This window comes from Cherax quadricarinatus, chromosome 64 (assembly GCF_038502225.1).
Source record: "Cherax quadricarinatus isolate ZL_2023a chromosome 64, ASM3850222v1, whole genome shotgun sequence".
Lineage (NCBI taxonomy): Eukaryota > Metazoa > Arthropoda > Malacostraca > Decapoda > Parastacidae > Cherax > Cherax quadricarinatus.
In genome coordinates, this window is record NC_091355.1 from 21,678,434 (window position 1) to 21,706,260 (window position 27,827).

Below are 27,827 nucleotides of genomic sequence, written 5' to 3' on the forward strand. Positions count from 1 at the left end.
GTCTGTAGTGGAAGGAAGGCTGGGTAGGGGTCGGCCTAGGAAAGGTTGGAGGGAGGGGGTAAAGGAGGTTTTGTGTGCGAGGGGCTTGGACTTCCAGCAGGCGTGCGTGAGCGTGTTTGATAGGAGTGAATGGAGACGAATGGTTTTTAATACTTGACGTGCTGTTGGAGTATGAGCAAAGTAACATTTATGAAGGGGTTCAGGGAAACCGGCAGGCCAGACTTGAGTCCTGGAGATGGGAAGTACAGTGCCTGCACTCTGAAGGAGGGGTGTTAATGTTGCAGTTTAAAAACTGTAGTGTAAAGCACCCTTCTGGCAAGACAGTGATGGAGTGAATGATGGTGAAAGTTTTTCTTTTTCGGGCCACCCTGCCTTGGTGGGAATCGGCCAGTGTGATAATAAAAAAATAAAAAAATAATAATAATCAATTTCCAAAACCTCCAATCATGATTGGTATAACTATGAAGAAAATTATTACGAAGGCGTGGGCTGTAACAATTACATTATAAATTTGGTCATCTCCAATTAATCTTCCTGGTTGACCAAGTTCGGCTCGAATAATCAATCTTAGGGAGGTGCCTACTATACCAGATCAAGCTCCGAACACAAAGTACAAGGTACCAATATCTTTATGATTTGTTGAAAAAAATCATCGTTGCGTTAGGCTTTATAGTGGACAAAAGACGTCAAATTGCAAATTTGAAGATGTAGAATTACTAAAGCTTAAGAGGAAGTTTCATAATATAGGTAGCAAAGCTACATTAGCAGCTCTATCAAAACTGTCCTTTTTATCAGACACTATACTTATTGGGGAGGTTAGAATTATAGAGGGTTAGTTGTAAGTTTATATTTAATTAAGGTAGCGTTCTTAGAAGATTAAATGTTAGATTGGAAAAAACGTTTACTTTAATAGGTTGAGAAAAGCTTAAAGTTTGATTCTTGCTTGAACTTTTATTTTATAATTAGTGTATATGTATATCCTAGTGAGTAGAGAATGAAAAAATAAAGATAATTTATGATACAATCATAGTTTTGTTATTCGCAGTACGGAAGATTAAATATTGGATTAGGATTTGATTTAGTAAGTTATAAAAAGCTTGATAAACTTTTGTGCCAGCAATCGCGGTTAGACTTAAAAAGCTTAGTAAAAGTATTTAAGTTTAGGTTATTCTTACATTTAAAAGTGAATTGAAATTTATAACAATAAAAGGTGAAATTGGTTTATTGAAAATAAATGGAAGTTGAATTATAAAGAGGAACAGACCAGGAAATTAAGATATAAACCAGGATTAGATACCCTGCTATACTTAAAAGATAAAAAATAAAACTTGAATATTAGTAGATATGGTCTTTAAATTCAAAGAATTTGGCAGTATTTTAGTCTTGTTAGAGGAACCTGTTCTGTAAATGATACAACACGAAGAATCTTACTTACTCTTGTTTAACAGTTTGTATACCGTCATTATCAGATAACCTTTGTTGGGGTAGTTATTGAAATTTAAGAAGTTAAAGTATATTAGATCAAGGTGCAGTTTATGGGTGAAAAGAAATGGGTTACAATAAAATTTATTTATTACGTATCAGTGATTGAATAGTTTCTGTGAAGGGGGATTTAATTGTAATACACAATTTAGTAAGTTAGTGTGATATGAGAACTAAAATATGTACATATCGCCCGTCACTTCCATTTAAGGTGGAATAAGTCGTAACATAGTAGGTGTACTGGAAGGTGTACCTAGAATTAAATTTACTTTGGCAGAGAATATGCGTTAAATTTAGAATTTAATTATATAGAAAATATTCTATAAGTAAAAGTATTGGAAATAGTGCTGTGATTATTACAATTGTGAGATATTTAATGTTGATAATTTGTGTATTAGTTGGAGTGGCATTTGTAACTCTTCTGGAGCGTAAAATTTTAGGCTACATTAAAATTCGTAAGGGCCCATATAAGTTAGGTATTTTAGGACTACTTCAGCCTTTTTCAGATGCTGTTAAATTGTTTATAAAAGAGCAGAATTCACCAGTGAGGGCACGAAAAGTTTTGATCTTTCGAGGATTGGTGCGATTCCAATTTACATAAAGAGTGTTAAAGGTTAAGAGGAGTAGATAATAAAGAATTGATCTTAGAATACTTTGAGTTCCTCTCTAGATATTTAGTTATTCTTAGCAGATTAAATGAGAAAGAAGATTAAATTGCTTAAAATATAAAAAGAAAAAAGATATAAGGGGGGTTATTTTGTATTTTTTTTAATTTATACTAATATATATACATTTCTTTATATGAAAGTGGTGAATTGAGTATAATTGTATGAGTGACTTATGTATACCATAACAGAATAATAACATTGAGCACTGTACATTACGATTAATACAGTTATAAGTAGAACCCTTCGTGAGAAAGGGGATTCTACTTATATTTGTATTAATCATCTCCTTCTAGATTCCCCCATTTCCGTGAAGATATTCCTAACAGATGGTCATGGAAGAAGATAAAACGAAGCTACTACTTCTTTATAGTAATTTTCCGATAGATACACTGAGAGATAGATATATGTATTAGTAGATCAGAGCAATAAACTAATTAATAAGATAGCTTGGTATATATGTATTTCTTGTTATATACTAGCTTCAGGTATATAAAATACTGAAATGAAATAGATAATAACTTACACGCTAGATACACTATGAATATTATATATATATTAGTAGATTATATTATTTACAGGATTGTGAATGATTCAGACAATTTACATTTAAAGAAATGTATATATATATAGACAATAGGGAGAATAGGAGAGTTTGTAAAGTTGAATAAGCGGTTTTTATGTTAGTTGTAGTTTATTTGTTTGGAAAATTTAAACTGTAAATTCAAAATAAAGCTAAAGATTAGCATTTCACTTACGTTGAAAAGGTTGTCGCAGGGGTGACTTATTTTGGTTGTTATGAAGACTTGCTAATTATTATGATTAGGAAAAATATTTTTAGGTTTTAGTAGATAATTAGGGAAATAATAATTGTTGGCGATAGATAATAGTACTGTGCAGGAAAGTTGAAGTATATTAGTGAAATAAATGGAAAGTATTAGTTAAATTAAGTACCTTGTGTATTAGGAATATTTTACATTAAATATTTATGATATTTTTCCCGAAATAAGGAGAGCTAAATTAAGGGTCGAGTTTTTATGGTAAAAAAATTCAAAACTTTGTTTTAGTAGTGAAATGTTAATCGCGTCTTAAGATATCTGTTTTTTTTTTTTTAAATTTCAATTTTTTCTTTGCATTAAGGTAAGGCAAGGTTTAGGAATAGAGGGGGTAAGCTCTTTATTTAATTATTTTAGTTATAAAAATAAATAAGAAAGGTATATTTAACTAGGCTTAGAGGTAGCCATGTTTACAGGGAGTTGTATCTGAGGTATAAGAAAAAGAATATTTATTATTTTTTAAGTAGGGAGGAAAGACTTTTTATAAATTTAGTTTAAAGATTTAAAGTGAATGTATTAGTATATGAATTGTTTATTTTAAATAAATTTTGGAAAATTAATGAGATTTATTGAAGGAGTGGTGAGTATAAAGGAATTCGGCAAAAAGGATACTTCCGCCTGTTTATCAAAAACATGTCTATATGAGAGTTATATAAAGTCTGGCCTGCCCATTGGGAACAAAAAGGCCGCGGTATTATGACCTTGCGAAGGTAGCATAATCATTAGTCTTTTAATTGAAGGCTGGAATGAATGGTTGGACGAGAAGTAGGCTGTCTTTATCTCGTAGATTGAATTTAACTTTTAAGTGAAAAGGCTTAAATGAGTTAGAGGGACGATAAGACCCTATAAAGTTTATACATGAAGCTGGTTAAGAGTGATTTGGAATGTTAAAGTTTATTATTAGCAGGATGTTTAGTTGGGGCGACTAAGATATAAATTATATAACTGTTTTTTGTTTAAATCAGAGATACTTGTTCATATGATCCCTTTTTAGGATTAGAGAGTAAATTACTTTAGGGATAACAGCGTAATTTTTTTTAAGAGTTCTTATCGACAAAAGAGTTTGCGACCTCGATGTTGAATTAAAAATTTCTTTGTGGTGTAGCAGTTACAGAAGAAGGTCTGTTCGACCTTTAAATTTTTACATGATTTGAGTTCAGACCGGCGTGAGCCAGGTTGGTTTCTATCTTCTAAGGAGTTTTAAGTTATTTTAGTATGAAAGGATTAAATAATTGAAATAGTTTTAATAAAAGTCAGAAAAAAAGTAAATACTTTCTCTTTAATTTCCAAAATTAATATTTTAAAGTAAACTATTTTCTTTTAGAATTTTGAAGGCCACAAAGGTCTTGATGTAATATTAATAATACTAACAATAACAATTAAGGTAAGTAACAGATATAAAATTACTAGGGTAGAAAGAGGGAAAGAAGGGAGGGAGTAGATGGAGCTGGTTGATAAGCTGGTTAAATTTGTTTTACTTTCTAAAGTTAAGAATAGCCTTGATCTGAAAAATTTTGATGGAAGAAGTAAAAGATCCAAAAAGATTAGGATAAAGGATAAAGGCAGGGATAAGGTGATTAATAAGCTAGACTTTAAGTGAATTTTAAAGGCTTCGTTGGAAGCTAGAGAAGAGACATAAATGAACAAAATTAATATTCTTTATTTTTTTTTTATTATCACACCGGCCGATTCCCACCAAGGCAGGGTGGCCCGAAAAAGAAAAACTTTCACCATCATTCACTCCATCACTGTCTTGCCAGAAGGGTGCTTTACACTACAGTTTTTAAACTGCAACATTAACACCCCTCCTTCAGAGTGCAGGCACTGTACTTCCCATCTCCAGGACTCAAGTCCGGCCTGCCGGTTTCCCTGAATCCCTTCATAAATGTTACTTTGCTCACACTCCAACAGCACGTCAAGTATTAAAAACCATTTGTCTCCATTCACTCCTATCAAACACGCTCACGCATGCCTGCTGGAAGTCCAAGCCCCTCGCACACAAAACCTCCTTTACCCCCTCCCTCCAACCCTTCCTAGGCCGACCCCTACCCTGCCTTCCTTCCACTACAGACTGATACACTCTTGAAGTCATTCTGTTTCGCTCCATTCTCTCTACATGTCCGAACCACCTCAACAACCCTTCCTCAGCCCTCTGGACAACAGTTTTGGTAATCCCGCACCTCCTCCTAACTTCCAAACTACGAATTCTCTGCATTATATTCACACCACACATTGCCCTCAGACATGACATCTCCACTGCCTCCAGCCTTCTCCTCGCTGCAACATTCATCACCCACGCTTCACACCCATATAAGAGCATTGGTAAAACTATACTCTCATACATTCCCCTCTTTGCCTCCAAGGACAAAGTTCTTTGTCTCCACAGACTCCTAAGTGCACCACTCACTCTTTTTCCCTCATCAATTCTATGATTCACCTCATCTTTCATAGACCCATCCGCTGACACGTCCACTCCCAAATATCTGAATACGTTCACCTCCTCCATACTCTCTCCCTCCAATCTGATATTCAATCTTTCATCACCTAATCTTTTTGTTATCCTCATAACCTTACTCTTTCCTGTATTCACCTTTAATTTTCTTCTTTTGCACACCCTACCAAATTCATCCACCAATCTCTGCAACTTCTCTTCAGAATCTCCCAAGAGCACAGTGTCATCAGCAAAGAGCAGCTGTGACAACTCCCACTTTGTGTGTGATTCTTTATCTTTTAACTCCACGCCTCTTGCCAAGACCCTCGCATTTACTTCTCTTACAACCCCATCTATAAATATATTAAACAACCACGGTGACATCACACATCCTTGTCTAAGGCCTACTTTTACTGGGAAAAAATTTCCCTCTTTCCTACATACTCTAACTTGAGCCTCACTATCCTCGTAAAAACTCTTCACTGCTTTCAGTAACCTACCTCCTACACCATACACTTGCAACATCTGCCACATTGCCCCCCTATCCACCCTGTCATACGCCTTTTCCAAATCCATAAATGCCACAAAGACCTCTTTAGCCTTATCTAAATACTGTTCACTTATATGTTTCACTGTAAACACCTGGTCCACACACCCCCTACCTTTCCTAAAGCCTCCTTGTTCATCTGCTATCCTATTCTCCGTCTTACTCTTAATTCTTTCAATTATAACTCTACCATACACTTTACCAGGTACACTCAACAGACTTATCCCCCTATAATTTTTGCACTCTCTTTTATCCCCTTTGCCTTTATACAAAGGAACTATGCATGCTCTCTGCCAATCCCTAGGTACCTTACCCTCTTCCATACATTTATTAAATAATTGCACCAACCACTCCAAAACTATATCCCCACCTGCTTTTAACATTTCTATCTTTATCCCATCAATCCCGGCTGCCTTACCCCCTTTCATTTTACCTACTGCCTCACGAACTTCCCCCACACTCACAACTGGCTCTTCCTCACTCCTACAAGATGTTATTCCTCCTTGCCCTATACACGAAATCACAGCTTCCCTATCTTCATCAACATTTAACAATTCCTCAAAATATTCCTTCCATCTTCCCAATACCTCTAACTCTCCATTTAATAACTCTCCTCTCCTATTTTTAACTGAGAAATCCATTTGTTCTCTAGGCTTTCTTAACTTGTTAATCTCACTCCAAAACTTTTTCTTATTTTCAACAAAATTTGTTGATAACATCTCACCCACTCTCTCATTTGCTCTCTTTTTACATTGCTTCACCACTCTCTTAACTTCTCTCTTTTTCTCCATATACTCTTCCCTCCTTGCATCACTTCTACTTTGTAAAAACTTCTCATATGCTAACTTTTTCTCCCTTACTACTCTCTTTACATCATCATTCCACCAATCGCTCCTCTTCCCTCCTGCACCCACTTTCCTGTAACCACAAACTTCTGCTGAACACTCTAACACTACATTTTTAAACCTACCCCATACCTCTTCGACCCCATTGCCTATGCTCTCATTAGCCCATCTATCCTCCAATAGCTGTTTATATCTTACCCTAACTGCCTTCTCTTTTAGTTTATAAACCTTCACCTCTCTCTTCCCTGATGCTTCTATTCTCCTTGTATCCCATCTACCTTTTACTCTCAGTATAGCTACAACTAGAAAGTGATCTGATATATCTGTGGCCCCTCTATAAACATGTACATCCTGAAGTCTACTCAACAGTCTTTTATCTACCAATACATAATCCAACAAACTACTGTCATTTCGCCCTACATCATATCGTGTATACTTATTTATCCTCTTTTTCTTAAAATATGTATTACCTATAACTAAACCCCTTTCTATACAAAGTTCAATCAAAGGGCTCCCATTATCATTTACACCTGGCACCCCAAACTTACCTACCACACCCTCTCTAAAAGTTTCTCCTACTTTAGCATTCAAGTCCCCTACCACAATTACTCTCTCACTTGGTTCAAAGGCTCCTATACATTCACTTAACATCTCCCAAAATCTCTCTCTCTCCTCTGCATTCCTCTCTTCTCCAGGTGCATACACGCTTATTATGACCCACTTCTCGCATCCAACCTTTACTTTAATCCACATAATTCTTGAATTTACACATTCATATTCTCTTTTCTCCTTCCATAACTGATCATTTAACATTACTGCTACCCCTTCCTTTGCTCTAACTCTCTCAGATACTCCAGATTTAATCCCATTTATTTCCCCCCACTGAAACTCTCCTACCCCCTTCAGCTTTGTTTCGCTTAGGGCCAGGACATCCAACTTCTTTTCATTCATAACATCAGCAATCATCTGTTTCTTGTCATCCGCACTACATCCACGCACATTTAAGCAACCCAGTTTTATAAAGTTTTTCTTCTTCTCTTTTTTAGTAATTGTATACAGGAGAAGGGGTTACTAGCCCATTGCTCCCGGCATTTTAGTCGCCTCATACGACACGCATGGCTTACGGAGGAAAGATTCTTTTCCACTTCCCCATGGACAATAGAAGAAATAAAAAAGAACAAGAGCTATTTAGAAAAAAGAGAAAAACCTAGATGTATGTATATATATATATGCATGTGCGTGTCTGTGAAGTGTGACCAAAGTGTAAGTAGGAGTAGCAAGATATCCCTGTTATCTTAGCGTGTTTATGAGACAGAAAAAGAAACCAGCAATCCTACCATCATGCAAAACAGTTACAGGTTTTTGTTTCACAGTCATCTGGCAGGACGGTAGTACTTCCCTGGGTGGTTGCTGTCTACCAACCTACTACCTACAAAATTAATATTCCCCCTAAAAAAATTAGAAATAAAATATATGAAAATCAGAAGGAGGGTCTGAACAGACCTGAAAGTATACAGATAAGAATGGTTTGTGTAAGAAGGGTAAGTCCTATGGAGAGAGGATGAGTTAAAGTTGAGAACAGGATAGCTATTCTTAAGGTAAGAGGAAGAGTGAAATATAAAATATTATAACTGATTTTGTATAAAGTTCTAAAAATGGACTTCATCTTTGGTTTACAAGACCAAAATTTTTTTTAAACTACTAGAACCTTTCAATTTAAATAGTTTAGAATAAAACATCGGGTTATGGTGCCAAAGAGATAAGAAAGTTATTTTAAATTATGATGTGGGGTGCTTATGGTCATTTAGTTAGTTTAGTGTTTTTGTCATTTAGGGCGTTGGTTTTTATTTTATTTAGTTTAGTAAGGTTGAGTTCGGGGTCTTCTTATGTAATTGAATGGGAATTTTTTTCTTTAAACTCTTCTTCTGTTGTGGTAACTTTGATTTATGATTGAGTAAGATTCTTATTTTTAGGGGTAGTTTTGTTTATTTCTTCTATGGTAATATAATATAGAGGGGATTACATGAGTGGAGATAAAAGGTACAGGCGATTTATATATTTAGTTTTTGGTTTTGTTTTATCTATAGGGGCTTTGATTATTAGTCCTAATTTAATTAGAATCCTTTTAGGTTGAGATGGGTTGGGATTAATTTCTTATGTGTTGGTAATTTATTACCAAAACGAAAAATCTGCGAATGCAGGTATATTAACAGTTTTGTCAAATCGGATTGGAGATGTTGGGATTTTGTTGAGTATTTCTTTACTTTTTATGTTAGGGGGTTGAAATTTTATTTTTTTTATGAAAGATACTTGAGTGGGAATTTTTTATTATTGAAAGTTTTTGTGTGTGTTGCTGCTATAACTAAAAGAGCTCAAATTCCGTTTTTGGCTTGATTTCCAGCAGCTATAGCTGCTCCTACTCTGGTTTCAGCTTTAGTTCATTCTTAAACACTAGTGACAGCTGGTGTTTATATTTTGATTCGATTTAGTGGAGCTTTGGGGGATTCGTGTGTACAAAGAGTTTTGTTAATTGTTTCTTGCCTAACTATATTTATAGCGGGCTTGGGGGCTAATTTTGAGTTTGATTTGAAAAAAATCATTGCTCTATCAACTTTGAGACAATTGGGTGTGATAATGAGTATTTTATCTTTAGGATTCGCTGATCTAGCCTTTTTCCATTTACTAACTCATTTACTAACTGGATTTTACTCTAAAGATTTGATTTTAGAAGTTGCATTTATAAGGGAAATTAATATTTTTAGATTTTTTTTATGTCTTAAGCACTGGTTTAACAGTATGTTACACATTTCAATTAATCTATTATAGAATAAGGTGTTTTTCTAATATAAAGTCTGTAATATTACTTAGGGAAAATCACAGAAAAATGCTGAGGGGTATAATAATAATAAGGGTTGGAGCGGTAGTAGGAGGGTGTGTTTTAGCTTGAGTAGTATTTCCAGAACCTTACATGATTTGTTTGAGGTCCCCCTTTAAAATTTTAGCTTTATTAGTGAGAGGAATAGGGGCCCTTTTAGGTTATGTAATTAACATGGTTAGGTCAAGAACTAGATTAAAGTCTGTTGGATTTTATTCTTATGTTGTGTTTATAGGATCTATATGGTTTATACCAATTTCGTCGACTTTTAGGGTATCTCGCTGAAGATTAAGGAGTGGTGAGTCTTTTTTCAAGATTGGAGATAAAGGTTGGTCAGAATATTTTGGAGGTGAGGGAGGATTTGATGGGATAATAAAAGGTTCTGTTTACTTACAATTAAGACAGGAGAATATGATTATAATTTATATAAAAGGATTTTTTATTTGAATTGTTATGTTTTTTATTTTTATTTAATTTACTTATATATTTTAAATTAGAATTTTGCATTGAAGCTGCAAAGGTGGTTATTAACCTATAGGTGATATTTTTAGAAGAAAAAAATCTTCAGCTTTACATTGAAAATGTAATATTTTTTATACACTATAAAAAAGAGAAGTGAACGGAATTTAACCGCTCGGGAAATAAGTTAGAACCTTTTTCGCTGGCCTAATTCTCTTTGATAGGAAAGAAAATTCAATTTTATTATTAACAGTAATATGCCTCTGGTTTTGGCTTCTGTCAAAATAAATTAGAGGTTTGTTAACCAAAATTTAGGTCGAAACAAAAGGCAATCTTTCGCTTTCTAATTTGAAAAAGGTTTATAAACACTTTATGAATGCAAATCATATGTCATTATTGACTACATTTCCAGTTAGATCATTCTAAGGCACCTTTATATCATTCATAATAGAGGCCTAAGAGAAGGATTAGGAGAAAAAATAATCCTGTAAATCTTCAAGAGAAAATATCTGCGAAGGGGGAGATATGGGCTAGAGGAAGAATTAATGTGATTTCTACATCAAAAATTAGGAAAACTACAGCAATGAGGAAAAATCGAAGAGAAAAAGGTAGTCGGGCCGAAGTCTTAGGGTCAAACCCACATTCAAATGGGGATATTTTTTCTCGATCTATAATGGTTTTTGTTGATAAAATTGAAGATAAAATCATAATTAGAATTGTAATCGAGAGAGTTAGAAGGATGATTAAGTTGATAATTAAAATTAATTTTTCTAAACAATTAGACTTTCTAGTTGGAAGCTAGATGTACCATTTATACTAAAACATTATCTTCCTCATCAGTAAATAAAGACATAGAGGAATAATCAAACTACATCAACGAAATGTCAATATCAAGCTGCAGCCTCAAATCCAAAGTGGTGATTATTAGAAAAGTGACACTTGTAAAGGCGATAAAAACAAACTGTTAAAAATGAAGTCCCGATGATTACGTGAAGTCCATGAAAACCGGTTCCTACAAAGAAGGTAGTTCCGTAAATTGAGTCTGCGATAGAGAAAGATGCTTCCAAATATTCATATGCTTGAAGGGAAGTGAAGTAAACCCCAAGGAGAATAGTTAGACCTAGACTTTGTATAGCTTCATAATGATGAGAGTTAAGGATTGCGTGATGTGCCCAAGTTACTGTCGCTCCTGATGAAAGTAAAATAGTTGTATTGAGTAGGGGAACTTGGAAAGGATTGAAAGGTTGAATACCTTCTGGTGGTCAAAACATTCCAATTTCAATTGTGGGTGCAAGTCTTCTATGGAAGAAAGCCCAAAAAAATGAGAAGAAAAATAATACTTCGGAGACAATAAATAAAATTATTCCTCACCGTAGACCTTTTATAACAATTTGAGTGTGGAGTCCCTGATATGTTCCTTCTCGAGTTACATCTCGTCACCATTGAATTATAGTTAAAATAATAGGAATAAATCTAAAAAAGAGAAGATCTGGATTAAATTGATGAAATCATTTAATAAGACCTGATGTTAAAAGTATAGCTCTGATTGATCCTGTCAAGGGTCAAGGTCTTATATCAACTAAGTGAAATGACATTAATTTACTTCACTGGCATAAAGAGTTCTGAGAACTGCAAATACATAAGATTGAATAATTGCAACGGCAGATTCTAATATAAGGAGAAGAATTTGGGCTAAAATAAGAAAAATTAATAATTTGAAGGATAAGGAAGATCCTATTCTTCCGAGTAAAGTTAGAAGGAGATGACCTGCAATTATATTTGCCGCGAGTCGGATTGCCAATGTACCTGGCCGAATAATATTTCTAATTGTTTCAATGAGAACTATAAAAGGTATGAGCACATTTGGGGTTCCTTGGGGCACTAAGTGGGCAAACATGTGCTGAGTGTGGTTTAACCATCCAAACAAAATAAAAGATAATCATAAAGGTAGAGCCAGGGTCAGGGTTATCGCTAGATGTCTGGATCTGGTAAAGATATAAGGAAGAAGGCCTAAAGAGTTATTAAAAAGAATGAAGCTAAATAATGAAACAAATAAAAATTATAAACCTGGATTGGAGGGTCCTAAAATTGTCTTAAATTCATTATGAAGGGTAGATACAATTTTAAATCAGAAATAAAGTCATCGAGATGGTGAAGTACAGAAAAGAATTGGAATAAATAGAAATCCTAAGAATGTTGATATTCAGTTTAGATTGAGTGAGAGAATACTTGAGGATGGTTCAAAAATGGAAAATTATCTTGTTATCATTTTCAGGACTTTTCTAGAATTGTTGATTTATGAATGAAAGTTTCTGTTTTAATTGGAAGTTTGTAGAAGTTAATGATAAAAAATAAAATATATCCTAGAGTAAATATTAAAAAAAGATTAAATCAAAGTAAGGGCCCTATTTGAGGCATTCAAAAATATCATAAATATGATAACTTTAATCTGACAAACTAATGTTATTTTTAACTAATTTTGGTCTCTAGAAGTAGGAGAACTACTTTTTTAGGTTTAAAAGACCTAAACTTTTATAAGTTATCTGGAGAGAAGATTAATTATGAATTTCTGGAAATTCAATTCAAGAAAGAGTCTACCGAGATTCTTTCAATTAAAATTGGTATAAATCTGTGGTTTAGCTCCACAAATTTCTGAACATTGGCCATAGAATAGGCCCGGTCGATTTACTAGAAACCTAATTTGATTGAGTCGTCCTGGGATGGCGTCGGCTTTTACTCCTAAAGAAGGAATAGTTCAGGAATGGATTACGTCTGCTGCTGAAATAATAAGACGAATTTGAGTATTAAAAGGAATAGGCACTCGGTTATCAACATCTAAAAGTCGTAAATTTGAGTCAATATTATAGGGTGTTATGTAGGAATCAAATTCGATATTTAGAAAGCCGGAATATTCATACGATCAATATCATTGATGCCCGATGGTTTTAATTGTAATTCTTGAGTTGTTAGTTTCATCCAATAAATAGAGTAGCCGCAGGGAGGGTATAGCGATGAAAATTAAGATGATAGCAGGTAAAATAGTTCAGATAATTTCAATTTCTTGGTTTTCAAGTAAAAATCGGTTAATAAGTGAGTTTAGTGCTGAATTAATTAAAATATAACCTACTAGTGTAGTGATGAGAATAAGAATAAATAGTGTGTGATCATGGAAGTATGATAATTGTTCCATAAGTGGAGAAGCGCTGTCTTGAAGTCCTAAACATCCTCATGTTGGCATTTCTAAAAGAAGGTAATTCCTTCCTGGTAGGACCTTAAATTCTAAACATCTATCTGTCATTTTAGATAATTAGAAATTAGAGGAATTTCTGCGTATCTGTGATCAGCAGGAGGGTAAGGGTGCTGTCATTCAATGGATGAAGGTAGGAAGGATGGAGAAGGAATATTATGTTTTGATATTAAAGCCTCTCAAACAATAATTATGAACCAGAAAACAGCTACTAGTGAAATAAGGGATCCAATTGATGAAACAATATTTCATGATGCGTAAGCATGGGGATAGTCTGAATATCGTTGTGGCATACCATTTAATCCTAGGAAGTGTTGGGGAAAGAAGGTTAAGTTTACTCCTAAAAATATAGTAAAGAAATGAGGTTTTAATCATGAAGATTTCAGAGAAAATCCAGTAAACAAGCAGAATCAGTGGAAGTGGGCTACAACATAGTAGGTGTCATGAAGAATAATGTCGATTGAGGAGTTTGCTAAAATAACTCCTGTTAAACCACCTACTGTAAATAAGAAAATAAATCCTAAGGTTCATAGGAGGGAAGGCGTGTATGAGAATTGAGAACCTTGGAGAGTTCTTAATCATCTGAAGATTTTAATTCCTGTAGGGATGGCAATAATTATGGTTGCTGATGTGAAATATGCTCGGGTGTCAACATCTATTCCTACGGTGAACATGTGGTGGGCTCACACAAGGAACCCCAGAATCCCAATTGCTGTTATGGCATAAATTATTGCTAGTGTTCTGAATGCTTCTTTTTTGCCTGATTCTTGTGTAACAATGTGTGAAACTATACCGAAAGCTGGGAGAATTAAAATATAGACTTCAGGGTGTCCAAAAAATCAGAATAAGTGCTGGTAGAGAATGGGATCACCTCCACCAGCTGGATCAAAGAAAGTGGTGTTTAAATTTCGATCTGTAAGAAGTATGGTAATTGCTCCTGCTAGAACGGGGAGGGATAGAAGCAGAAGTACCGCGGTAATGAAAATGGATCATACAAATAAAGGTATTCGATCTATAGTTATTCCTCTTGTTCGTATGTTGATTGCTGTAGTTATAAAGTTTACAGCCCCTAGAATTGAGGAAACTCCAGCCAGATGAAGGGAGAAGATTCCGAGGTCGACTGATGCTCCCACATGGGCGATTGATGCTGCTAGAGGAGGGTAGACTGTTCACCCTGTCCCAACACCCCTTTCCGCTATTCCTCTTGTAAGGTGAAGAGTGAGAGAAAATGGTAGAAGTCAAAATCTTATATTATTTATTCGAGGGAAGGCTATATCAGGGGCTCCAAGTATAAGTGGAACTAATCAATTTCCAAAACCTCCAATCATGATTGGTATAACTATGAAGAAAATTATTACGAAGGCGTGGGCTGTAACAGTTACATTATAAATTTGGTCATCTCCAATTAATCTTCCTGATTGACCAAGTTCGGCTCGAATAATCAATCTTAGAGAGGTGCCTACTATACCAGATCAAGCTCCGAACACAAAGTACAAGGTACCAATATCTTTATGATTTGTTGAAAAAAATCATCGTTGCGTTAGGCTTTATAGTAGAAAAAAGACGTTAAATTGCAAATTTGAAGATGTAGAATTACTAAAGCTTAAGAGTAAGTTTCATAATATAGGTAGCAAAGCTACATTAGCAGTTCTATCAAAACTGTCCTTTTTATCAGGCACTATACTTATTGGGGAAGTTAGAATTATAGAGGGTTAGTTGTAAGTTTATATTTAATTAAGGTAGCGTTCTTAGAAGATTAAATGTTAGATTGGAAAAAATGTTTACTTTAATAGGTTGAGAAAAGCTTAAAGTTTGATTCTTGCTTGAACTTTTATTTTATAATTAGTGTATATGTATATCCTAGTGAGTAGAGAATGGAAAAATAAAGATAGTTTATGATACAATCATAGTTTTGTTATTCGCAGTACGGAAGATTAAATGTTGGATTAGGATTTGATTTAGTAAGTTATAAAAAGCTTGATAAAATTTTATGCCAGCAATCGCGGTTAGACTTAAAAAGCTTAGTAAAAGTATTTTAGTTTAGGTTATTCTTACATTTAAAAGTGAATTGAAATTTATAACAATAAAAGGTGAAATTGGTTTATTGAAAATAAATGGAAGTTGAATTATAAAAAGGAACAGACCAGGAAATTAAGATATAAACCAGGATTAGATACCCTGCTATACTTAAAAGATAAAAAATAAAACTTGAATGTTAGTAGATATGGTCTTTAAATTCAAAGAATTTGGTGGTATTTTAGTCTTGTTAGAGGAACCTGTTCTGTAAATGATACAACATGAAGAATCTTACTTACTCTTGTTTAACAGTTTGTATACCGTCATTATCAGATAACATTTGTTGGGGTAGTTATTGAAATTTAAGAAGTTAAAGTATATTAGATCAAGGTGCAGTTTATGGGTGAGAAGAAATGGGTTACAATAAAATTTATTTATTAAGTATCAGTGATTGAATAGTTTCTGTGAAGGGGGATTTAATTGTAATACACAATTTAGTAAGTTAGTGTGATATGAGAACTAAAATATGTACATATCGCCCGTCACTTCTATTTAAGGTGGAATAAGTCGTAACATAGTAGGTGTACTGGAAGGTGCACCTAGAATTAAATTTAATTTGGCAGAGAATATGCGTTAAATTTAGAATTTAATTATATAGAAAATATTCTATAAGTAAAAGTATTGGAAATAGTGCTGTGATTATTACAATTGTGAGATATTTAATGTTTGATAATTTGTGTATTAGTTGGAGTGGCATTTGTAACTCTTCTGGAGCGTAAAATTTTAGGCTACATTCAAATTCGTAAGGGCCCAAATAAGTTAGGTATTTTAGGACTACTTCAGCCTTTTTCAGATGCTGTTAAATTGTTTATAAAAGAGCAGAATTCGCCGGTGAGGGCACGAAAAGTTTTGATCTTTCGAGGATTGGTGCGATTCCAATTTACATAAAGAGTGTTAAAGGTTAAGAGGAGTAGATAATAAAGAATTGATCTTAGAATACTTTGAGTTCCTCTCTAGATATTTAGTTATTCTTAGCAGATTAAATGAGAAAGAAGATTAAATTGCTTAAAAAATAAAAAGAAAAAAAATATAAGGGGGGTTATTTTGTATTTTTTTTAATCTATACTAATATATATACATTTCTTTATATGAAAGTGGTGAATTGAGTATAATTGTATGAGTGAGTTATGTATACCATAACAGAATAATAACATTGAGCACTGTACATTACGATTAATACAGTTATAAGTAGAACCCTTCGTGAGAAAGGGGATTCTACTTATATTTGTATTAATCGTCTCCTTCTAGATTCCCCCATTTCCGTGAAGATATTCCTAACAGATGGTCATGGAAGAAGATAAAACGAAGCTACTACTTCTTTATAGTAATTTTCTGATAGATACACTGAGAGATAGATATATGTATTAGTAGATCATAGCAATAAACTAATTAATAAGATAGCTTGGTATATGTATTTCTTGTTATATACTAGCTTCAGGTATATAAAATACTGAAATGAAATAGATAATAACTTACATGCTAGATACACTATGAATATTATATATATATTAGTAGATTATATTATTTACAGGATTGTGAATGATTCGAACAATTTACATATAAAGAAATGTTTATATATATAGACAATAGGGAGAATAGGAGAGTTTGTAAAGTTGAATAAGCGGTTTTTATGTTAGTTGTAGTTTATTTGTTTGGAAAATTAAAACTGTAAATTCAAAGTAAAGCTAAAGATTAGCATTTCACTTACGTTGAAAAGGTTGTCGCAGGGGTGACTTATTTTGGTTGTTATGAAGACTTGCTAATTATTATGATTAGGAAAAATATTTTTAGGTTTTAGTAGATAATTAGGGAAATAATAATTGTTGGCGATTGATAATAGTACTGTGCAGGAAAGTTGAAGTATATTAGTGAAATAAATGGAAAGTATTAGTTAAATTAAGTACCTTGTGTTTTAGGGATATTTTACATTAAATATTTATGGTATTATTCCCGAAATAAGGAGAGCTAAATTAAGGGTCGAGTTTTTATGGTAAAAAAATTCAAAACTTTGTTTTAGTAGTGAAATGTTAATCGAGTCTTAAGATATCTGTTTTTTTTTTTTTTTTTTTGAAAAAATTTCAATTTTTTCTTCGCATTAAGGTAAGGCAAGGTTTAGGAATAGAGGGGGTAAGGTCTTTATTTAATTATTTTATTTATAAAAATAAATAAGAAAGGTATATTTAACTAGGCTTAGAGGTAGCCATGTTTACAGGGAGTTGTATCTGAGGTATAAGACAAAGAATATTTATTATTTTTTAAGTAGGTAGGAAAGACTTTTTATAAATTTAGTTTAAAGATTTAAAGTGAATGTATTAGTATATGAATTGTTTATTTTAAATAAATTTTGGAAAATAAATGAGATTTATTGAAGGAGTGGTGAGTATAAAGGAATTCGGCAAAAAGGATATTTCTGCCTGTTTATCAAAAACATGTCTATATGAGAGTTATATAAAGTCTGGCCTGCCCATTGGGGACTAAAAGGCCGCTGTATTATGACCTTGCGAAGGTAGCATAATCATTAGTCTTTTAATTGAAGGCTGGAATGAATGGTTAGACGAGAAGTAAGCTGTCTTTATCTCGTAGATTGAATTTAACTTTTAAGTGAAAAGGCTTAAATGAGTTAGAGGGACGATAAGACCCTATAAAGTTTATACATGAAGCTGGTTAAGAGTGATTTGGAATGTTAAAGTTTATTATTAGCAGGATGTTTAGTTGGGGTGACTAAGATATAAATTATATAACTGTTTTTTGTTTAAATCAGAGATACTTGTTCATATGATCCCTTTTTAGGATTAGAGAGTAAATTACTTTAGGGATAACAGCATAATTTTTTTTAAGAGTTCTTATCGACAAAAGAGTTTGCGACCTCGATGTTGAATTAAAAATTTCTTTGTGGTGTAGCAGTTACAGAAGAAGGTCTGTTCGACCTTTAAATTTTTACATGATTTGAGTTCAGACCGGCGTGAGCCAGATTGGTTTCTATCTTCTAAGGAGTTTTAAGTTATTTTAGTATGAAAGGATTAAATAATTGAAATAGTTTTAATAAAAGTCAGAAAAAAAATAAATACTTTCTCTTTAATTTCCAAAATTAATATTTTAAAGTAAACTATTTTCTGTTAGAGTTTTGAAGGCTGCAAAGGTCTTGATGTAATATTAATAATACTAACAATAACAATTAAGGTAAGTAACAGATATAAAATTACTAGGGTAATAAGAGGGAAAGAAGGAAGGGAGTAGATGGAGCTGGTTGATAAGCTGGTTAAATTTGTTTTACTTTCTAAAGTTAAGAATAGCCTAGATCTGAAAAATTTTGATGGAAGAAGTAAAAGATCCAAAAAGATTAGGATAAAGGATAAAGGCAGGGATAAGGTGATTAATAAGCTAGACTTTAAGTGAATTTTAAAGGCTTCGTTGGAAGCTAGAGAAGAGACAAATGAACAAAATTAATATTCCCCCTAAAAAAATTAGAAATAAAATATATGAAAATCAGAAGGAGGGTCTGAACAGACCTGAAAGTATACAGATAAGAATGGTTTGTGTAAGAAGGGTAAGTCCTATGGAGAGAGGATGAGTTATAGTTGAGAACAGGATAGCTATTCTTAAGGTAAGAGGAAGAGTGAAATATAAAATATTATAACTGATTTTGTATAAAGTTCTAAAAATGGACTTCATCTTTGGTTTACAAGACCAAAATTTTTTTTAAACTACTAGAACCTTTCAATTTAAATAGTTTAGAATAAAACATCGGGTTATGGTGCCAAAGAGATAAGAAAGTTATTTTAAATTATGATGTGGAGTGCTTATGGTCATTTAGTTAGTTTAGTGTTTCTGTCATTTAGGGCGTTGGTTTTTATTTTATTTAGTTTATTAAGGTTAAGTTCGGGGTCTTCTTATGTAATTGAATGGGAAATTTTTTCTTTAAACTCTTCTTCTGTTGTGGTAACTTTGATTTATGATTGAGTAAGATTCTTATTTTTAGGGGTAGTCTTGTTTATTTCCTCTATGGTAATATAATATAGAGGGGATTACATGAGTGGAGATAAAAGGTACAGGCGATTTATATATTTAGTTTTTGGTTTTGTTTTATCTATAGGGGCTTTGATTATTAGTCCTAATTTAATTAGAATCCTTTTAGGTTGGGATGGGTTGGGATTAATTTCTTATATGTTGGTAATTTATTACCAAAACGAAAAATCTGCGAATGCAGGTATATTAACAGTTTTGTCAAATCGGATTGGAGATGTTGCGATTTTGTTGAGTATTTCTTTACTTTTTATGTTAGGGGGTTGAAATTTTATTTTTTATGAAAGATACTTGAGTGGGAATTTTTTATTATTGAAAGTTTTTGTGTGTGTTGCTGCTATAACTAAAAGAGCTCAAATTCCGTTTTCGGTTTCAGCTTTAGTTCATTCTTCAACACTAGTGACAGCTGGTGTTTATATTTTGATTCGATTTAGTAGAGCTTTGGGGGGTTCGTGTGTACAAAGAGTTTTGTTAATTGTTTCTTGCCTAACTATATTTATAGCGGGCTTGGGGGCTAATTTTGAGTTTGATTTGAAAAAAATCATTGCTCTATCAACTTTGAGACAATTGGGTGTGATAATGAGTATTTTATCTTTAGGATTCGCTGATCTAGCCTTTTTTCATTTACTAACTCATGCTTTATTTAAGGCTTTATTGTTTATGTGTGCGGGAATGGTAATTCACAGGGTTAAAGAATATCAAGATATTCGTAATATGGGCAGGCTAGTGATATGTATACCTTTAACTAGGGTTTGTATGAATTTAGCTAACCTGGCTCTATGTGTTATACCCTTTTTGGCTGGATTTTACTCTAAAGATTTGATTTTAGAAGTTGCATTTATAAGGGAAATTAATATTTTTAATTTTTTTTATATTTCTTAAGCACTGGTTTAACAGTATGTTACACATTTTGATTAATCTATTATAGAATAAGGTGTTTTTCTAATATAAGGTCTGCAATATTTGTTAGGGAAAATCACAGAAAAATGCTGAGGGGTATAATAATATTAAGGGTTGGAGCGGTAGTAGGAGGGTGTGTTTTAGCTTGAGTAGTATTTCCAGAACCATATATGATTTGTTTGAGGTCCCCCTTTAAAATTTTAGCTTTATTAGTGAGAGGATTACTGGCCCTTTTAGGTTATCGTGCTTGGCCGGGAAAATTCGGTATTAATTACGTGTTTTGGGGGCGTGTCATACTCCGTGCCCCGCGCGGCCAGCTTCCCGTTCTTTAGTTCCAACCAATCACAAGCCTTCCCTGAGTCTCTTCAGCTAAGTACAGTTCGCTTCTGCCGCCTTCCCATTGGTTGAGAGATCAAAATATAAACACTGGTGGCTTGGCTCCGCCCACACACGCATTTTTCCCTCCACCCTTACTAATCTACTCTTGGATTATACATTCTACAATGTCGGTAAGTACTGATTGTTGTGTTTAGTGCTTACATGAATAGTTTAGGCATATTTTGATATATACCTAAAGTCCGTGTGAAGCATAATATGAGTGTAGCATGCAGTTGAAAAAAGTGCAAGCATTTTATACCGAATTATTTCGGTCTTGCCCGAGTTTCCGGGAATGTCCAATTTTAGTCAAATAAATATTTATAAAAAAATTTCAATTGCATATATGAACTCTGTAGTGGTCTGGATCTATACAGGAGGTTTCTATTGTCCTTCCAGATCAATGAGAAGTTGTTTTATGGGGAGCAGTCCACCAGCAGGTCGAGGTATGTCTGCGTTTCTGAAGAGAGTGACTCAGAAGCAGAGGTAGATGAACCAGAATTGCTGGATAGTGGTGATGAATACTTGCCACCGGATGCACAGGTGTCAAGTGATGATGAGGAGGAAGAAAGGCCAGCCAAAAAACAGAAATTAGTGAAGAAAAAGTAAGGTATTACGATTGCAACTATTGCAGCTACTCGAAGAAATTGGTCACATCCTCATTCCAGTGTTCTGTATGCAAAGTAAATCTGGATAAAGAGTGATAGAAATTGCTTCAGCGACTACCATACCATCAATTAGCAATATAGAATAATTGGTCATCCAAATGAATCTCAGGAATATAGGGATTGAAAGTTGCATCCCTTTGCAATTTGTCATTGTTGAGATTTGCTTCCTTTTTATATTTTTGTAACAATTAAAAAATGTTTTGATTCAAGTTCCATTTATGTTTTTTATATTGTCTGTTTGTATATTAAATTTAAAAAATTGTTTTGGTGTGTTTTATTAACAATTGCAAGTTTGCAACATAAAATTTTTTAATCCCTTTGTCGGGCCCAGCCGAATATTTTCGGTCTTCGGAGATTAGCAATTGCTCGAAAACTAACCATCAGAAATCAATTTATATGGGATCAGTGACCTTGTATTGAGTTACTCTATCCACCATAGGGAGTTCAGTTCGAATTTCAAATTTTCGGACCCCTTGCACGATAAAGGGTTAACATGGTTAGGTCAAGAACTAGATTAAAGTCTGTTGGATTTTATTCTTATGTTGTGTTTATAGGATCTATATGGTTTATACCAATTTCGTCGACTTTTAGGGTATCTCGCTGAAGATTAAGGAGTGGTGAGTCTTTTTTCAAGATTGGAGATAAAGATTGGTCAGAATATTTTGGAGGTGAGGGGGGATTTGATGGGATAATAAAAGGTTCTGTTTACTTACAATTAAGACAGGAGAATATGATTATAATTTATATAAAAGGATTTTTTATTTGAATTGTTGTTGTGTTTTTTATTTTTATTTAATTTACTTATATATATTTTAAATTAGAATTTTGCATTGAAGCTGCAAAGGTGGTTATTAACCTATAGGTGATATTTTTAGAAGAAAAAAATCTTCAGCTTTACATTGAAAATGTAATATGTTTTATACACTATAAAAAAGGGAAGTGAATGGAATTTAACCGCTCGGGAAATAAGTTAGAAGCTTTTTCGCTGGCCTAATTCTCTTTGACAGGAAAGAAAATTCAATTTTATTATTAACAGAAATATGCCTCTGGTTTTGGCTTCTGTCAAAATAAATTAGAGGTTTGTTAACCAAAATTTAGGTCGAAACTAAATGCAATCTTTCGCTTTCTAATTTGAAAAAGGTTTATAAACACTTTATGAATGCAAATCATATGTCATTATTGACTACATTTCCAGTTAGCTCATTCTAAGGCACCTTTATATCATTCATAATAGAGGCCTAAGAGAAGGATTAGGAGAAAAAATAATCCTGTAAATCTTCAAGAGAAAATATCTGCGAAGGGGGAGATATGGGCTAGAGGAAGAATTAATGTGATTTCTACATCAAAAATTAGGAAAACTACAGCAATGAGGAAAAATCGAAGAGAAAAAGGTAGTCGGGCCGAAGTCTTAGGGTCAAACCCACATTCAAATGGGGATATTTTTTCTCGATCTATAATGGTTTTTTTTTGATAAAATTGAAGATCAAATCATAATTAGAATTGTAATCGAGAGAGTTAGAAGGATGATTAAGTTGATAATTAAAATTAATTTTTCTAAACAATTAGACTTTCTAGTTGGAAGCTAGATGTACCATTTACACAAAAAAATTATTTTCCTCATCAGTAAATAAAGACATAGAGGAATAATCAAACTACATCAACGAAATGTCAATATCAAGCTGCAGCCTCAAATCCAAAGTGGTGATTATTAGAAAAGTGGCACTTGTAAAGGCGATAAAAACAAGCTGTTAAAAATGAAGTCCCGATGATTACGTGAAATCCATGAAATCCGGTTGCTACAAAGAAGGTAGTTCCGTAAATTGAGTCTGCGATAGAGAAAGATGCTTCCAAATATTCATATGCTTGAAGGGAAGTGAAGTAAACCCCAAGGAGAATAGTTAAACCCAAACTTAGTATAGCTTCATAATGATGAGAGTTAAGGATTGTGTGATGTGCCCAAGTTACTGTCGCTCCTGATGAAAGTAAAATAGTTGTATTGAGTAGTGGAACTTGGAAAGGATTGAAAGGTTGAATACCTTCTGGTGGTCAAAACATTCCAATTTCAATTGTGGGTGCAAGTCTTCTATGGAAGAAAGCCCAAAAAAATGAGAAGAAAAATAATACTTCTGAGACAATAAATAAAATTATTCCTCACCATGGACCTTTTATAACAATTTGAGTGTGGAGTCCCTGATATGTTCCTTCTCAAGTTACACCTCGTCACCATTGAATTATAGTTAAAATAATAGGAATAAATCTAAAAAAGAGAAGATCTGGATTAAATTGATGAAATCATTTAATAAGACCTGATGTTAAAAGTATAGCTCTAATTGATCCTGTCAAGGGTCAAGGTCTTATATCAACTAAGTGAAAGGCATGGTGTCTGTGTGGTGACATTAATTTACTTCACTGGCATAAAGAGTTCTGAGAACTGCAAATACATAAGATTGAATAATTGCAACGGCAGATTCTAATATAAGGAGAAGAATTTGGGCTAAAATAAGAAAAATTAATAATTTGAAGGATAAGGAAGATCCTATTCTTCCGAGTAAAGTTAGAAGGAGATGACCTGCAATTATATTTGCCGTGAGTCGGATTGCCAATGTACCTGGCCGAATAATATTTCTAATTGTTTCAATGAGAACTATAAAAGGTATGAGCACATTTGAGGTTCCTTGGGGCACTAAGTGGGCAAACATGTGCTGAGTGTGGTTTAACCATCCAAACAAAATAAAAGATAATCATAAAGGTAGAGCCAGGGTCAGGGTTATTGCTAGATGTCTGGATCTGGTAAAGATATAAGGAAGAAGGCCTAAAGAGTTATTAAAAAGAATGAAGCTAAATAATGAAACAAATAAAAATTATAAACCTGGATTGGAGGGTCCTAAAATTGTCTTAAATTCACTATGAAGGGTAGATATAATTTTAAATCACAAATAAAGTCATCATGATGGTGAAGTTCAGAAAAGAATTGGAATAAATAGAATTCCTAAGAATGTTGATATTCAGTTTAGATTGAGTGAGAGAATACTTGAGGATGGTTCAAAAATGGAAAATAATCTTGTTATCATTTTCAGGACTTTTCTAGAATTGTTGATTTATGAATGAAAGTTTCTGTTTTAATTGGAAGTTTGTAGAAGTTAATGATAAAAAATAAAACATATCCTAGAGTAAATATTAAAAAAAGATTAAATCAAAGTAAGGGCCCTATTTGAGGCATTCAAAAATATCATAAATATGAGTTTACCTCGAGTTTACCTGGAGAGAGTTCTGGGGGTCAACGCCCCCGTGGCCCGGTCTGTGACCAGGCCTCCTGGTGGATCAGAGCCTGATCAACCAGGCTGTTGCTGCTGGCTGCACGCAAACCAACGTACGAGCCACAGCCCGGCTGATCTGGAACTTGTCCAGTGCCAGCTTGAAGACTGCCAGGGGTCTGTTGGTAATCCCCCTTATGTGTGCTGGGAGGCAGTTGAACAGTCTCGGGCCCCTGACACTTATTGTATGGTCTCTTAACGTGCTAGTGACACCCCTGCTTTTCATTGTGGGGATGGTGCATCGTCTGCCAAGTCTTTTGCTTTCGTAGTGACTGATTTTCGTGTGCAAGTTCGGTACTAGTCCCTCTAGGATTTTCCTGGTGTATATAATCATGTATCTCTCCCTCCTGCGTTCCAGGGAATACAGGTTTAGGAACCTCAAGCGCTCCCAATAATTGAGGTGTTTTATCTCCGTTATGCGCGCCGTGAAAGTTCTCTGTACATTTTCTAGGTCGGCAATTTCACCTGCCTTGAAAGGTGCTGTTAGTGTGCAGCAATATTCCAGCCTAGATAGAACAAGTGACCTGAAGAGTGTCATCATGGGCTTGGCCTCCCTAGTTTTGAAGGTTCTCATTATCCATCCTCTCATTTTTCTAGCAGATGCGATTGATACAATGTTATGGTCCTTGAAGGTGAGATCCTACGACATGATCACTCCCAGGTCTTTGACGTTGGTGTTTCGCTCTATTTTGTGGCCAGAATTTGTTTTGTACTCTGATGAAGATTTAATTTCCTCATGTTTACCATATCTGAGTAATTGAAATTTCTCATCGTTGAACTTCATATTGTTTTCAGCAGCCCACTGAAAGATTTGGTTGATGTCCGCCTGGAGCTTTGCAGTGTCTGCAATGGAAGACACTGTCATGCAGATTCGGGTGTCATCTGCAAAGGAAGACACGGTGCTGTGGCTGACATCCTTGTCTATGTCGGATATGAGGATGAGGAACAAGATGGGAGCGAGTACTGTGCCTTGTGGAACAGAGCTTTTCACCGTAGCTGCCTCGGACTTTACTCTGTTGACGACTACTCTCTGTGTTCTGTTAGTGAGGAAATTATAGATCCATCGACCGACTTTTCCTGTTATTCCATTAGCACGCATTTTGTGCGCTATTATGCCATGGTCATACTTGTCGAAGGCTTTTGCAAAGTCTGTATATATTACATCTGTATTCTTTTTGTCTTCTAGTGCATTTAGGACCTTGTCATAGTGATCCAATAGTTGAGACAGACAGGAGCGACCTGTTCTAAACCCATGTTGCCCTGGGTTGTGTAACTGATGGGTTTCTAGATGCGTGGTGATCTTGCTTCTTAGGACCCTTTCAAAGATTTTTATGATATGGGATGTTAGTGCTATTGGTCTGTAGTTCTTTGCTGTTGCTTTACTGCCCCCTTTGTGGAGTGGGGCTATGTCTGTTGTTTTTAGTAACTGTGGGACGACCCCCGTGTCCATGCTCCCTCTCCATAGGATGGAAAAGGCTCATGATAGGGGCTTCTTGCAGTTCTTGATGAACACAGAGTTCCATGAATCTGGCCCTGGGGCAGAGTGCATGGGCATGTCATTTATCGCCTGTTCGAAGTCATTTGGCGTCAGGATAACATCAGATAGGCTTGTGTTAATCAAATTTTGTGGCTCTCTCATAAAAAATTCATTTTGATCTTCGACTCTCAGTCTGGTTAGCGGCTCGCTAAAAACTGAGTCATATTGGGACTTGAGTATCTCACTCATTTCCTTGCTGTCATCTGTGTAGGACCCCTCTTGTTTAAGTAGGGGCCCAATACTGGACGTTGTTCTCGATTTTGATTTGGCATAGGAGAAGAAATACTTTGGGTTTCTTTCGATTTCATTTATGGCTTTTAGTTCTTCCCGCGATTCCTGACTCCTAAAGGATTCTTTTAGCTTAAGTTCGATGCTTGCTATTTCTCTGACCAGTGTCTCCCTACGCATTTCAGATATATTGACCTCTTTTAGCCGCTCTGTTATTCTTTTCCGTTGCCTGTAAAGGGAGGGCCTGTCTCTTTCTGTTTTACATCTACTCCTCCCTTTTCTTAGAAGAATAAGCCTTGTGCATACATCGAGTGCCACCGAATTAATCTGTTCTAGGCATAAGTTGGGGTCTGTGTTGCTTAGTATATCTTCCCAGCTTATATCGGTTAGGACTTGGTTTACTTGGTCCCACTTTATGTTTTTGTTATTGAAGTTGAATTTGGTGAATGCTCCCTCGTGACTAATCTCATTATGTCGGTCTGGGGCTCCGCACATACATAACTGAACCTCAATTATGTTGTGATCTGAGTATATTGTTTTTGATATGGTGACATTTCTTATCAGATCATCATTGTTAGTGAAGATGAGGTCTAGTGTATTCTCCAGTCTAGTAGGCTCTATTATTTGCTGGTTTAAATTGAATTTTGTGCAGAGATTTAAAAGCTCGCGTGAGTGTGAGTTTTCATCAGAGCTGCCTCCTGGTGTTATTACTGCAACAATATTATTTGCTATATTCCTCCATTTTAGGTGCCTTAAGTTGAAATCCCCCAGGAGCAAGATGTTGGGTGCAGGAGCTGGAAGGTTTTCCAGACAGTGGTCAATTTTTAACAGCTGTTCCTGGAATTGCTGGAATGTTGCATCCGGAGGCTTGTAGACTACCACAATGACTAGGTTTTGGTTCTCGACCTTTACTGCTAAAACTTCCACTACATCATTTGAGGCATTTAGCAGTTCTGTGCAAACAAGGGACTCTGCAATGTACAGGCCAATCTTCCCCCCCCCTTTTGCCTGTTCACTCTGTCACATCTGTATAGGTTGTAACCTGGGATCCATATTTCGTTGTCCAAGTGATCCTTTATGTGGGTCTCAGTGAAAGCCGCGAACATTGCCTTTGCCTCTGCAAGCAGTCCATGGATGAAAGGTATTTTGTTGTTTGTTGCTGGCTTTAGACCCTGTATATTTGCAAAGAAGAATGTTATCGGACTGGTGGTATTGTTGGTACTGGGGGGAGATTTTTTTTCCGGCATTAGTATCTGTATCTGTTGGTTTGGAGTGGAGGCCATCGACTGTGGTTCCACTCCAGGAATGACTGGATTTGG

General features: G+C 34.6%; 1 long non-coding RNA gene and 3 pseudogenes across 1 annotated transcript in view; all 4 read right to left on the reverse strand.

Annotated features, from left to right (window-relative positions):
• Positions 1 to 10,976: 10,976 nt before the first annotated feature.
• LOC128692556 (cytochrome c oxidase subunit 3-like) lies at positions 10,977 to 11,735 on the reverse strand (annotated as a pseudogene).
• LOC138854615 (ATP synthase subunit a-like) lies at positions 11,735 to 12,409 on the reverse strand (annotated as a pseudogene).
• A 5,470-nt stretch (positions 12,410 to 17,879) lies between these two features.
• Positions 17,880 to 27,827, reverse strand: part of LOC138854618 (uncharacterized) — a 225,688-nt gene continuing 215,740 nt past the window's right edge. The window contains exon 2 of the long non-coding RNA XR_011393798.1: positions 17,880 to 17,986. This is a non-coding gene — a long non-coding RNA (uncharacterized lncRNA). The remainder of the gene's footprint in view (positions 17,987 to 27,827) is intronic.
• Positions 23,826 to 24,500, reverse strand: LOC138854595 (ATP synthase subunit a-like; annotated as a pseudogene).